The sequence below is a fragment of the Ambystoma mexicanum genome, chromosome 14 (genome assembly GCF_040938575.1).
Source record: "Ambystoma mexicanum isolate Mex_15411 chromosome 14, UKY_AmexF1_1, whole genome shotgun sequence".
NCBI lineage: Eukaryota > Metazoa > Chordata > Amphibia > Caudata > Ambystomatidae > Ambystoma > Ambystoma mexicanum.
The window spans coordinates 405,594,936-405,610,187 of NC_090940.1; positions in this window are offsets into that span (position 1 = coordinate 405,594,936).

Here is a 15,252-nt window from a genome sequence, read left to right on the forward strand (position 1 = left end):
TGCTTCCGCTTTCGCTCTCCCTCTCCCCTGCTGAACTGCTCTCTTGGCACTGTGTACCTGGCCACCCTCTGTCCCCTCGTCCAGGTACCTGCTACCCTGCCACCCTCCTCCATTGCCTCCTGGCCACCCCTTGCACTGGGGACTGTATCTGTACCCATAAAGTTCCCCACACCCCCATTTTCTTCTTTTTTTCTGCACTTATCAGACTTACCCAGTCCGCTGCCTTAAACACAGCACTTTCTGACTGCACTACCACTGTTTATTGCCTCTATTATCTATTTATTTTATTATTATTTATATGTTCTTCTCTGCTCTGCACTTTCCACTTCTACCCTTTCCATGCACTTTTCCCCTTTCCCTTACCCATGGACTTGCGTGTTCTCAATGTCACTGGGTCTAGTAAGATTGTTTTGTTCTCCCCTGTTCCCCGCCCTTGCCTTGTCGCGCTCCGAAACACTTGTGTACGAGCGCAATATAAATAATTATCATATCATATCATATCATATCATATCTGTGGCCTTATCTAACACAAAGCCCTGGTGCAGCAGCAGCCACTGGGACCCAGGCCCCTCCAGTGCTTTGTAACAGGCCCCTAGCCCCACAAAATCTTCCTCTCCTCTCCTTGGGAACTCACTGGCAATTTCTCGGTCTGCCCACTGGCAGACTCGCTGGCCCTTGGCCCTGGTGCTGCCCCTTTACATACAACGCTGTGCTTCTCTGGCCCCATTGGTTCGCATTCCTACCTGAGAGAGGATCTTCTGTTTGATTGGGGGGCTGTGGATGTCCCTTTCATGGTGCTGTCCCCCCACCACAGCCAGCATCCTCGTCACCAATATTGTAGTGGGTCCCTGGCCAAGAATGACACCAACCTCAGCGTAGGAGCAAGCACATCTTTACTATATTCAGGCTTGAGGTACAAGGTATATCAGGTAGGTACATAGGGAAAGGAACATTGACCGGCATCCTCTCTAAGTCACCCCATCTCCTCAACTGACATTCACAGAACCACTCATAACATAACATTCTTTCACTGAGCATTCCACTTAAATCACTCACAACATTTTCGTGCATACAAGCAGGATCCAGGGTAAGCTGAAGCACAACACATGGCGATGGATAGAAGACGTGATGCAAGGTTTACACTTCCCAAGAACAATTACTTCCTGGTGTTGAACGCCAGGATTGTGCTGGGAGGGTATACACAAGAATGTCTGACCTAATCGGTTTCAGAGATCCACTTGAATAGTTGGTGATACATCTGGGGGCAATGACTTAACACATATGGGGAAGGGGTCAATTGCAGAGGGACATATGCGAATCACTGCACAGCATAACACACTGCTGGAGGGGGACCGAGGTTTTTATGTCAGAAATAGCGCCCAGGAGAAAGTGGCACGGAGCAAAATGCAGAAAGGCAGTAGAGACTTTGAAGAGGAAGCGAACAAAGCCCTTGAAAAATTCTGCAGGAACACAGGGCTATACTTCATCAAGCACGGTCTGTCTCAGAACAACCCTGACCTGTTTCACCAGGATGGGGTACACCTGTCAGTAAAAGGGATATAAGTGTTCACAGATAGCATATTTAGGGCATTGCAAGATCAGTGGTCCAGATAAGGGTACTTTTGGGGGAACCTGAGTGGCCGGGCCACCACTCAGGTGTGACGACACATGTTTTAGGAGAGAATGCCAGTTGGTTTGATATACGGAACCAGCCAAGAATAGAAGAGGAACCTGGATAGGCAAAAGTCCAGCTTGCATGAATGCAAATAAAGGACTTGCCAGCAGAGCTCGAAGAACAGTGGAAAGACCACTCCCAAGGAGCGAGGGCGAGCTCCGAAGAACAACATGGCTGGTGGGTGTGATGTCCACGTGACTGCGGTCACGTGGGCGAATAAAGCAAAGAGAGTGCGGAGCCTGCCAAAAGGCAGTTCCCGCTCGGGTACCCTCACACACGGTGCCCTTGTCTCTGTTCGCGCTGCGTGTGCTCCATGTGAGTAGGCCCGGCCCCCGGCACACCACACTGGCGCCAAGGCGGGGATCCATCGCGGACCCGCCTTTGGAAGAGGCAGCAGGTGTTCGTGCTCCCCGGCAGCCCAGGCCCGCTGAGCTACTCGCGCTCGGCAGCAAAGCCGGGGAGCGCAAGACAGAAAAAAACAAGCCCGCCACCGCGTGAATCCCGTGGCGCAATTGAACTGAAGCACTAACATAGCATCCGGAGTACACCCAGCTCACGTAGGAAGCACGCTGGGACTCTCACTTACAAGCTGAATCAACAGACTCCTCTACAGCCAGGCTGCACCCATATGGAGGTGGTGGTGCAAGAGAAGTGAGAACATGGCAGATGACATCACGATGCCGCAAAGATTGCAGAGCCAGAGCCAAACCCAGATACCAGCACGTGGCTGGATACCACGCAGGGCATGTTCATCCAACCATTTCAGCCATTTGGCGCCCGCACCGGCCTCCGGTGGGAACTGTGGCTACAGCAGTTAGAACTCTCCCTCCACACCCGCAAGATCGAGGATGAAGAGATGAAGAGGGTGTTTCTCATGCTCAACCTAGGCACGATGGCCCTTTGCATTTTCAACGCCCTGCCAAACCGAGGTACGGATGATGACTACGCGACTGCCAAGGACGTCCTCACGAAGAAATTCAAGCCAAAGGCCAGCCACGACTTTGAAAGATTTAAGATGAGCCAAGCCAGACAACGCCCGCAGGAGAGTATAGACGACTTCCACAGCCTGCTGAGAGAAATGGCACTGTCGTGTGACTTCCTGATGGAGGAGTTCGCAGTCAGACAAGTCATACATGGGCTGTCCTCAGAGAAGCTATGGGGCGCGGTCCTAGCTGAAGAAGATCTCCCGCTTGACACCATCCTGGCCATGGGACGTCTATGCGAAAGGATGGAAGAGTATGCGCGGAGATGGAGCAGATTATAAGACGCCTGCCCTTAGACACTGACCCGTCAAAGAACAACACCCCAACAATCAACGCCCTGAGGCAACAGAGGCCACGAGGGGGGCCACCCAGCACAAGACCGAAAGACTGCATATAGTGCGGGGGACAACATGGCAGAAACAAGCCACCACGTGCCATAAATGCGAAAGGAAAATCATTACGCATCGGTATGCCTAAGCTCTAGGCTGCCCAGGGACACTAATCTTTGCTGGGAGAACACCCCACGCCACAGAGACGACACAGGAGCCTGAGGATCTACCAGGCACCTAGAGAGACAACCGCACCACCAAAGAAAACCAATGGAGAGGCCCCGGTACAGCAGAAGCAGGCACGCCCGCGCCATCGGTGGTTAGGGGTCAGACAGCCCCAGCAGCAGCGAGGGAGACCAGTCTAGCAGGGAGCCATCCCCCAGCCACAACAGAAGGACCTACAATCGGAAAAAGGAAAAGGCGCACATGATCTCAGCATTGAAACCAGGAGACAGCAACAACCGCAGTGGCGCCAGGTCCCGCCGATGCACGGTGCTGGTAGGTGACATCCCAGTCACCATGATGATAGACACAGGGGCCACCGTGAACATCATTCCAGTCTCTGTTCGACAAACTTGAGCCCAAGCCGATGCTCCGACTGCGCTCAGTTCTGCTCTACGCCTGTGGGTGCTAGAAGCCCCTCCCAGTGGCGGGGTATTTCAAAACGACACTCTCACATCGCGGCATCAGCTGGAAGACCCGGATCCATGTTGTGTATGCCGGCATTGAAACTCTGCTTAGCTGCACCACAACCGACTGCCTTGAAGTCATACAGTTTAACCTCACCATCCAACCCGAGAACATCGAGGTCCTTCTCAAGAAGCACAAGAAACTCTTCACCGGCATTGGGTGTCTCAAAGGTCGATCAGTGAAGCTCCACATCGACCCGACCATTGCAGCCAGAGCAGTGAGACACAGGAGGGTTCCCTTCCATATGAGAGCCGCCGTAGAAGCCGAACTCAAGAAGTTGGAAGACTTGAAAATCATTGAAAAGATGTCGGGAGCCACCCCGTGGGTCTCCCCCATGGGAGTCACGGTGAAACCCAAACAACCCAATGCTGTCTGCATCTGCATTGACATGCGCCTTCCCAATGCAGTCATCGGCCGAGAGAGGCACATCACGCCAATGATTGACGAGCTGATCGTAGACCTCACAGGCGCAACTGTCTTCAGCAAGCTCGATCTCTGATCTGCTATCATCAGATCCGCCTGGCCAAGGAATCCCGCTACATCACCACCTTTTCGTCACACTTAGGGCTCTGACGATACCGTCGCCTCAACTTCGGAATTTCCTCGGTAGCAGAAGTCTTCCAGAACAAGATTTGGAGAGTGCTCCAGGATCTACCGGGTGTCACCAATGTCAGCGACGACATTCTGGTCTACAGAAGGACAGAGGCTGAACACACGGCCCGGCTAGCGGCGACACTGCAACGACTAGAAGAATCCGGACTCACGCTCCATGAAGAAAAATGTGAGTTTGCGAAGAGGTCACTTAGCTTTTTCGGCTACGTATTCAACGAACTGGGTGTCTCCCCAGACCCCGGCAAGGTTAGCAACATCAAAAATGTGAAAGCACCATCCACAGTGTCGGAAGTGAGGAGCTTCTTAGGAATGGCCACGTACTGCGGTCGCTTCATCCCTGACCTTGCCACGACCGTTGCCCCGCTACGTGAGCTCAAGAAAGCCAAGGCCCCATGGCAGTGGGGCACCAGTCAAGAACAAGCGTTCCAAAAGATAAGACTCCCTCTCCAGTGACGCCACCATGGCGTTCTTTGCCATTCACCGCACCGCGGAACTACTCGTTGACGCCAGCCGAGTTGGGCTGGGAGCGGTGCTGACCAGAGAGACAAGAACAGTACAGTCTAAACCATCGCATTCGCAAGCAGAGCACTTACGCAGGCTGAGAAAAATTATGCTCACATCGAGAAAGAGGCGCTGGCCATTATCTGGGGGTGCAAACATTTTCATGTGTACGTCTTAGGACACCCGGTGAAAGTACTTACCGACCACAAACCACTCATCCCCATTTTTGGAGGCTCAGCACCACACCCACCTGCAAGAATTGAACGCTGGCTACTGCAGGTACAGCAGTTCGACCTGAATTTGCAGTACCGTGTGGGTGCTGACAACCCCGCAGACTACTTGTCGCGCCACCCACAGCCAGCCACTGCGTCGGAACGAGAAGCGGCAAAAATCACAGAAGAGCATGTTTGCCAAATAGTCGAGCACGCCAGACCGAAGGCCATGATGCTGGATGAAATACAAACTGAAACGGACAATGACCCGTGCCTGCAGCTAGCAAAGATGGCTGTTCTGATGGGGGAATAGAAGACATTCCTGGCAGCGGTTGAGCGGAGGACGCAGCCAGCCAAATAACTGTTACATGCATTGCGGTATACGCCACGAGTTGTCCATGTCAGTGGACGGACTGATCCTGAAGGGACACAGGATCGTACTGCCGTTGTCCCTGCACGAGAGAGCAATCCAACTGGAGGGGCATCAGGGAGTCGTCAAAACACTTGCATACCTCAAGTCACTCATCTGACTGCCCCACATGCAACGTAGAGTAATGGCCCTCTTAGAAACCTGCAGCGCCTGCCTGTCCGCCGCTGCCCCGGACCACTTGAACCCATGGAATGCCTGCCACGGAGCAACCACAGGTGGGATGCCATCAGCATTTACTTTTGCACCGTTGCCAATGAGACCTACCTGCTATGTGGCGATTGATGAGCACACAAGGTACCCCGAGGTTCAGCCCGTTCACTCCACAGATGCAGTAGCGGTCACCACTGCACTAGAGAAAATGTTTGCAACGCATGGCATTCTATCAGCGATCCAAAGTGACAACGGCCCACCATTCACAAGCCAGGGTTCCAACGCTTCATGGACAATCTGGGGATACACCACCATCACGTAACCCCGTACTGGCCACAAACCAACGAGGACGCTTAAAGGTTTATGGCATCCATCAACAAGACCATACGAATTGCAAAGAACAAAGGTCGCAAGTGGCTTCCCGAGCTCTATAGATTCCTACGCGCGTACCGGCTGATCCACAGTCCTCAACTCACGTCAGCCCAACGGATTTGATGTTCGGTGTCCCCATCCAAGGGGGCCTGCCCCTACACCACTCCTGGAAACCAGCCCCTGCCGACTTGGAGAACATAGAAACAAGGAGGCGGGTTCACAACGCCAAGGAGGACTTGGCCAGAAGGGCTGTAGCCAGTGACATCCAGGTTGGGGACATGGTGCTGGTAAGAACCTGAAATCGTAAGGGAAAGATGTCACTCCCGTACGAATCAGAACCGTGGACGGTATCCCGTCGAGAGCATGGCCTCGTGTCAGCCACCCGAGGGCACGAGTCGTTGTCGAGAAACGTCTCGCACTTCCAGAAAGTCCCGCCGACCCTGTGGGAGGAAAGCAAAGCAGACAGTTGTCCTGGAGAAGACCAGCCAACACCGACAAACAACCCACGAGAAGGTCTTGGTGAGGAAGCAACCCCAGGGCCTCCTGTCCGCTATGAAGAAGAAAGAAGCAGGGATACACCCCATACTCCCCACCGAGAAAGGAGCGAGTGATATGCACTCCGAAAGCAACCAGTGTCATCGACGAGGTTGAAAGGCTACGTCCTCAATGGCGTATACGTTCGGCCAGGCTGAGGGACTAAGAACTAGCCCTGGCGAGAGACTTGAGGTGCTGCGTCAACGGCAGTTTGTTTTGAACAGTTATAAATGGTCCACATGTTTTGGGTGGCGGCCTAAGAGGAAAGCCACAGATTACTTCAATTTTTGAGTGACCATGTTTCTCATGTTTGAATACAAGCGATTTTCATGTTTGAATGGCTATCTAAAAGTTGATGAGGGATGTGATGTCCACGTGACTGCGGTCACGTGGGCGAGTAAATAAAAGAAAGTGCGGAGCCCACCAAAGGCAGTTCCCGCTCGGGTAACCTCACACACGGTTCCCGTGTCTCTGTTCGCGCTGCGCGCGCTCCATGCGGGTAGGCCCGGCCCCCGGCACACCACAGTGGGGGGCATCATTCCCCTTGGACATGAGGTGTCCAAAAGCATAGCTTTTTTAGTTTGTAGTTATTATTATTACTGTAAATAATAAAGGCCTAAGCCACATTTTGTATTCCACACAAACAATGGTACAGAGTTTTTTGTAACAGGTTGGAGTAAGCGAGAGATCAAGGGTGCGTGCACTACTCAGCCTGTGAGAGTGTGTGCTAGAGCAGCAACCAGTCTGTGTGTGCGTGGGGTAGTGGTGGGTGGGTCAATGACTTGCATGGTATTGGTGCAGCACTACGGCCCGGCAGCCAACGTCAGCGTGCGCTGCGAAACGTGACTCTTCATTGTTGTGAAGACCAGAGGGCGAAGGCGCCTTCTCGCCCTGGACCTAGTGTCTGTATCAAATGCCCGGTCCTCTGCTGGCAGTGGAAAACCGCAGAAGGCGCTCCGAGCACGTTAAGAAAAGTAAGGTACTTATATTCAATCACTTTAAATTTCACGTTACTTATTGAGCTCCTTTTCCTGGAATGGCGGCAACGAGCGACGGAACACATTCCAGAGATTAAGTTGAGATACATGCTTCCACTTTCATGAAGTGATCCGACTGTGACCTTCAGAGTGATTCAGCGATCATTTTTACGTGTTTAGCATTTCAGTCTGGTGAGAGCGGCTCCTTTCCTGCCAGTCCAGATGACGGAAGCCACAAAAGGACCGTAAGGAGGGGCAAGGAACCGAGAAGCGGCGAGCGAGGCTGCAATGCAGACTGGAAGAAGAAATAGAGAAAAGAGACACCGTCCATGCGGAGAGAGAAGAGACTGAACCAGAGGCAGCGGAAGAGGGGGTGGGGGGAAATGAGAAACTGGCGGGAAATGAGAAACTGGGACAGAAAGAGTGCGCGCTAAGACAGGTAACAGGAGCTGGGGAAGAGCAACAGATAGAACAGGAAAGGGTGAGCGCGAGGCAGGGCACAGAGTAGATGGGGAGAAGAGACGAAAAGGGGAATGAAAAGGGAAGGAGGGGTTAAAGGAAGGGAGGGGAAGAGAGACAAATGGAGGGCGGATGTTACAGAACAGGATGCACAGGCACAATAGTTTGCTGAAAGAAGTCTGGATCATTAAAAAACATTTTTTTTAATTCATACGGTTCATTCAAAATCAGCACAAAGAAGAAATCAACCAAAGTGGGCATTGAGTCCGTGCATTAACTGAAGCACCATACTTTCACAAAGTCAATTACAACATAAATCTTTTAGCCGCTCACAATACATAAAGAAACATGCATGAAATAATAAAATGGGGCAGAAAGGAAATCAAAAACAAAAGGGAGGGCCAGCACCCCTTCCCGTTCCACAAAGCGAACCATAGCTCAGTGGGTTGAGCGCTCGCTACTGCGATCTGTCGCAGGTTCGAATCCCGGTAAGGCCCACTCAGCCTTTCATCCTTCCGAGGTTGATAAATGAGTAACAATTTCGGGTGGGTGATATTGTATGTAAATATGTGCTCTGTAAAGCGCTTTGGATAAAGGCGCTATATAAATAGCACATCATTATCAGGGAATAGGTCCACAAGATATCCTGCTTACTCAGTTGGATCAGGAACATTATATGATGACGTGTCTGTTAGCATGTCCACATCATTGCGGCCTGGGCGTAAGACGTGCCGGACATGGGGATGGGGATGGGGAGGGGCGGGACGGGGTTGCGGCGGTTGCCGCTTAACGTTTAATAAAGCAGGTTGTGTGCTCATGCCCCGGCTCCCGCATATCATTGTGAAAGGGGCCGCCTCGGTACCCCGCTCCTGGGTACCCACTCAACAATGGCGACGAGGGTCCGCGACACCCATCCGTGCCGTTGCAAGGTCTGCAGTCGGGCAGTTTAGTGCGTCGGCGCAGCCCGCTCGCCCACGGACACCAGAGCATGGGCGTACGCAGGAGGTTTCCTGGATTCATCAAGCGTGGCGAGCGGCCGCCGCACACACAGCCACCCGCCACTCAAATGGAGGCCCTGCAACTTCAGAGGCACATGCGAGCACAGGCGGAAGACACGGCAGAGACCGCCAGGCCCCGGAAGAGCAGGCCACGTGGAGCGGTAAACTCTGTGAATTTCCCAACAGTACAGGCAAAATGGAAGGCCATAAAGACCCTCCCACCCCCCCACCACGCATAGCAGATGGTGTCAGGACACTGAAGACTCAGCCAGTCAAGGGAGGAAAGGCGGATGCCCAAGGGACACTATTAGTCAACCCTTAAGGACTAAGGAGTAAGTGCAAGCCCACCACCAGGACCAGACCACAACCTTCCGGATAAAACACAGTCCCAGTGAGCAAGCCACAATGTCGGACCAGAATGCCGCCGCATCATCATTATCAGGAGGGGCAGGCGCCGCAGCACCATTGTCAAGGGGGGAAGATGCTTCTCAAGGCAACAACCAGCCCACGCAAAATGAAGAGGGTGCGTCACAAGTCATGCACATGCCCAACCCATTTGAAATACGGGACACCTCGAACTTAGGGCCCCGCTGGGCCATATGGCTCCGGGACTTCAAATTCTATGCCGGTGCCATAGGTCTAACAGACGATGCAAGACTGAAGAACACACTGTTCATGGCAGTGGGGCCGGCAGTGAGAGACATTGCGGGTGAGTTGCTAAACGTAGACACTGTGACATATGGTGAACTCCATGCCAAACTATCACAGTACTTCGCGCCGCACACAAATGTTGATTATGAACGCCATATCTTCCACACGACCAGGCAAGAGAAGGGAGAATCCATAGACAATGTTGTCATGCGTCTTCGCATTAAACTAAAACACTGTGAATTTCACAAATATATTCCAACGAAGAAGCCCTCAGATCCCAAGTGATCGCAGGATGTCTCTCGCAACCATTCCGAAACAACTGCTACAAAAACAGAGATCCCTGGAGGAAATTCTGGCGCTAGCCCGCATGGAAGCCGCAGTCGACTCTCAACTGGACAACCTGGGCAAGATTTCCATACAACAGCATGTTGAAAACCCTGACACAATTAACAAGTTATATGCTACCCCCACCCAAGGAAGCAAACGCCCGGAGGCCACGTGCTACAAATGTGGGTATGAATACCCTCATGCAGGGGAATGCCCTGCCATCGGACAGCAATGCGCCGCATGCGGGGGCATGGACCACTACAGGGCCATGTGCAAAAATGCACCTGTACACACACCAGGGAAACCCCGAACTCAGGAAAAGGGCAGATACAGCCGCCAAAGCCCACCTAGATCCAGAGGGGAGAGTGACCGCCAAAGCACGAGAAGAGAAGACAGAGATCAGAAAAGCCTATACACCCGGGAAGACAGACGTCCTTCTGACGATGCCAGACGCTCACAAAGATGGCGATTCGTGCGGTACATTGAGATGCAATCCCCCACTAGCAGCGACACCCCATCGTCGGAAGAAGATCAGAGGAAAAAGGGTTACGTGTGGGCTCTAAACAACAACACCACGGCCACTCAACACAGTCCCATACTCACACTACATGTGAACAACACCCCGCTCAAATTTCTAATAGATACCGGAGCGACGGTCAATATCATCAGCGAACAAGCCTACGAGTCACTCACACCACCACCAAAAATCAAGAAAGCTGCCGTGGACATATATCCCTATGGTGCCACAAAGCCCCTACCGCTCAAAGGCACGATCACAGCATGATGTACCCACAAGGAACATGCAGCAAAAATACTGTTGCACATCCTAAAAACCGAAGCCAACAGCGAGTGCATTCTAAGTTTTCGAACTGCCGTGGACATGGGTCTCCTACACATCTTATACCAGCTGATGGCCCACAAATATTTTGCCAAACCATCGGCAATTGAACAAACTTTCCCGAAACTATTCACCAGGCTCGGCAAACTGAAAAATCGTAAAGTGCACCTTCACATAAACCCGGTCGTCCAACCTGTGGCTCAACATTATCGTGGCATTCCCATCAATATTCAAAGACAGGTGGAGGATGAACTCGACAAACTCATCAAAATGAACGTCATCGAACCTGTATCAGGCCCCACACCCTGGGTATCACATATCGTCCCCGTGCCCAAGAAATCACCAGACGGATCCATACGCCTGTGTGTCGACATGCGCAGAGCCAACATGGTCATCGAGAGAGAGAGACACCAAGCACCCAGAATCACGGACATGATTCACCTTCTCCACGGGGCAAGGATCTTCTCGAAGCTTGACTTAAATAAAGGATATCACCAGATCAAAATAGCACCGGAATCCCGATACATCACCACGTTTGTAACCCACCTAGGCCTGTTTCAGTATAAACGCCTGAATTTCGGCATCTCTTCGGCCGCGGAAATCTTTCAAGTGGAGACTCGGAGAGTGATTAGACATGTCCCGAACTGTCTGAACTATTCTGACGATGTCCTAGTGTACGGCAAGACACAAGAGGAGCATGACATGGCACTTCACAGGGTGTGTCAGGCACTAGAGGAAGCAGGACTAACGCTAAACAAATCAAAGTGTGAGTTCTCAAAAGGGTCCTGAGATTTTTTGGCCACATCTTTTCGGACAAGGGGATGAGACCAGATCCCGATAAAGTAAAAGCACTCAACGCGGCCACACTACCTGAAAACACGACAGACTTGCGCTCGTTCTTAGGTCTGGCCAGTTACTGCTCCAGGTACTTTAAGGACTACTCCACCGTGAGCAATCCCCTACACCTGCTCACATGCAAAAACACACCATTCGTATGGTCCAAAGACTGCCAAAAGGCGTTTGAGGCGATCCGTAATGCCATATCCCAGGCGGAAGACATGGCATACTTCGATGCCCGTCGGGACACTGAAATAATTGTGGACGCCAGCCCAGTAGGTATCGGCGCAATATTGACCCAAATAGACCCGACTGAGCTACGCAACGTCTACATAGTGGCCTATGCCAGCAGAAGTCTGACCGCCACTGAACAGGCGTACTCGCAAGTGGAAGAAGAAAGCCTGGCTGGGGTTTGGGCATGCGAGTACTTCCATCTGTTCCTATTTGGCAAGGAATTCACAATAGTCACAGACCACCAGGCACTGCTCACCATCTATGGCGACCCCAAAGCCAGGATGCCAACAAGAATTGCCAGATGGGGCCTGCGGTTACAAGACTATAAATTCACGATAAAACACTGCCCCGGTAAGGAAGAAAACCCGGCGGACTACCTATCCCGTCACCCCACGGCCTCGACTGCATCTCAACCATCCATAGCAGATGCATACATAAACTACGTGATTCATCACCTTCAACCACTGCCAGTGGGGTGGGCGAAACTGGCCATGCAATCAGAGATAGACCCAGCTCTCCGAATAGTAAGGCACTGCCTGCAGACAGATAGGAAATCCCTCCTGAGGCAGCAGGCTAGTTCAGAAACAGACATGACGCGTGAAGACGTCAAGTGGTTTGACCAAGTCCGAGATGAACTAACAGTGGTGGAGGACCACATACTGCTAAAAGGATGCAAGGTCATTGTCCCACGAACACTCCGGGAACAAATAGTACACCTGGATCATGAAGGGCATTGAGGGGTGGTGAAAACGAAGCTCCTCCTTCGACCGAAGGTGTGGTTCCCTCAACTTGACCGCCTAGTAGAAGCTATCGTGGGAGGTTGCCACATCTGTGCACAAGTGGCCCCACCACCACACCCAAACCCACTACAGACATCACTGCTTCCAAAACAGGTGTGGAAAGAACTCGCAGTAGATCTGTTCGGACTGCTGAGTGACAGTACCCATGTAGTAGTACTCATGGATGAACACTCAAGATTCCCAGATGCACAGATCGTTGAAAGCAGTGCAACATCAAGCGTCATCCCAGCATTCGACCGGATGCTGTCAGCATACGGTATTCCCAAAGTCATAAAGTCAGACAACAGTCCCACGTTCATAAGCCACGACTTCCAAAGATTTGCCAAATAGATGGGTTTCCAACACCGCAAAATAACCCCTCGCTGGCCACAAGCAAACAGCATGGTCGAGAGGTTCATGGCCTGTGTTAAGAGGACTCTACAAATCTCCCACATTCAAAACAAACCATTTGAGCAGGCCCTCAACCAGCTGCTCAGGGAATACAGGCACACGCCCCACAGCATGACAGGCATATGTCCCGTGGACCTACTGTTCAGGAGGCTGATCACCACGGGGCTAACGGAGGATCCCCGGCCGAAGGAATCAACAGCCCTAGAACAAGAGGCCAGAGTCAACGACGAAATGAGCAAGGCAAAGACGAAGGAAAGCACTGATAGGAAGAGGCGTGACCAGTGAGCACCTTATGCAACCCGGCGACGAAGTATGGCTCAAACAACCCAAGAATAGAAAAGAGGAAGCCACCTTCGCACCCACCCCCCTCATCGTAACGCACACAAAAGGTACGATGGTCACGGCCTAGAGGAGTGACTGCTCGTCGGTGACAAGAAACAGCTCGCATTTCAAACGAGTGATACCCCACCAGGGAGATCGCTGGGAAATGGACAGAGACAGCGAAGAGGACAGAGCCCGTGAAGAACCATACCACAGAGATGGGGAGAGTCAGAAGGCGAGGACAACGCGGCAACAACTGCAACTGAGAGGGTGACTCCGTGCAAGTCAAGGCGCCCCCAGAGGAGCCGCATAAAGCCACTCCGCCTCATAGAAGAAATGGGGTAAGGACAATTGACAATGGACAAGCATGTTAAAAAGGGGGGAGATGTTAGCATGTCCACATCATTATGTGGGCAGGCCGCCGTTGCGGCCTGGGCGCAAGACGTGCCGGACATGACGTTGGGGATGGGGAGGGGCGGGACGGGGTTGCGGCGGTTGCCCCTTAGCGTTTAATAAAGCAGGTTGTGTGCTCACGCCCCGGCTCCCGCGTATCATTGTGAAAGGGGCCGCCTCGGTACCCCGCTCCTGGGTACCCGCTCAACAGTGTCTTTCATCTGAGCAAGAAGGGAAGGGCCTAATGGGCGCCAGACATCACAAGGTCTAGCAGATAGAGGGACCATGGTGCAATAGTCGCGTTCAACATCATAACAACAAGTCATTACATTCAACCCGGACTCCCAGGAGGGCGGAGCTGAGCTAGTCCATTTCATCAGGACACTGCGCCGTGCCAGTACCATTACCAGCATGAGAAGTTCCCTGTCACTTTTAGGCAGTACTGGTAGCCATCCAAACATTCAGCAGATCAGTTCACAGGGCACTCTATACCCCAAAATGGGCGTAAACGTTTGGGCCACCTCCTGCCAGAAAGGGTAAATCACCAGACAGGACCACAGCATATAAATGAATGATGCAGCATTCAGAGAGCACCGTGGACACTTCCCATCTCTTGTGCAGTCAAATAACTGGTGCCTAGCCGGGGATAGATATGCCCGTTGCAGCATCTTGAACTGGATCATTTAAAATCTAGTGCTAACAGCACAATTGCGTGTAGTCTGACACAACTGTATCCACTGCCTATTATTGATTACAGCCCCATGATCTTCTTCCCACTTCCCTCGACATGGTAACGCAGACATAGGGGTCCCCTGCTGCACCAAGCGGTATATGAGAGAAACAATACAGCACTTATACTTATCACTTAGCACTGACGCACTTATAAGAAATTGCAGAACAGGGGTAGTAGGCAATTGCAGCAGAAAAACCAGAGAGCATGCACGAAAAGCTTCACGTATTAGTGTATACTTTAAGCAGTCGAGAGAAACCCAGTCCCAATCGAGCCACAAACTGATCTTGTGTTACAAAGGTCCCCTCTGGGTAGGAATCACACATAAACCGAATTCTAGCCCCTGCCACTACAACACAATCGTCTCGTCGCACAAAGGCTGTAGAGTCGCTATCCTCGAGGTCGAGAGACACACAGCGTACAGGCAATCAATACGCAACCTACGCCAATAGTGAACCGTAAAAGCCACTGGATCAAAGGGACACTTGTCCTGAAACTAAACCAGGCAGACCTGCATGGAAAAGGGGTGTACAGATGTTCTTTAAAGTCTTACTTTTGGGGAGTACATGGCTTCCGGCATTCAGTTGGTAGCAAATTGCACCTGCGTAGCCAAAAGGTACAGCTCCACATGCGGAGCACCCAGCTCACCTTTATCATAGGGTTGCATCATGGTCTCCCAATTGACCCTGACTGTTTTCGGGGACCATGTCAATTGTATTAGTAACAACCTGACATCTTTGAAAAACCTCATCCCTGGCCACACTCAAACTTTAGGAAAGTAGCACTGTAATTTTGGCAAAATCACAGTT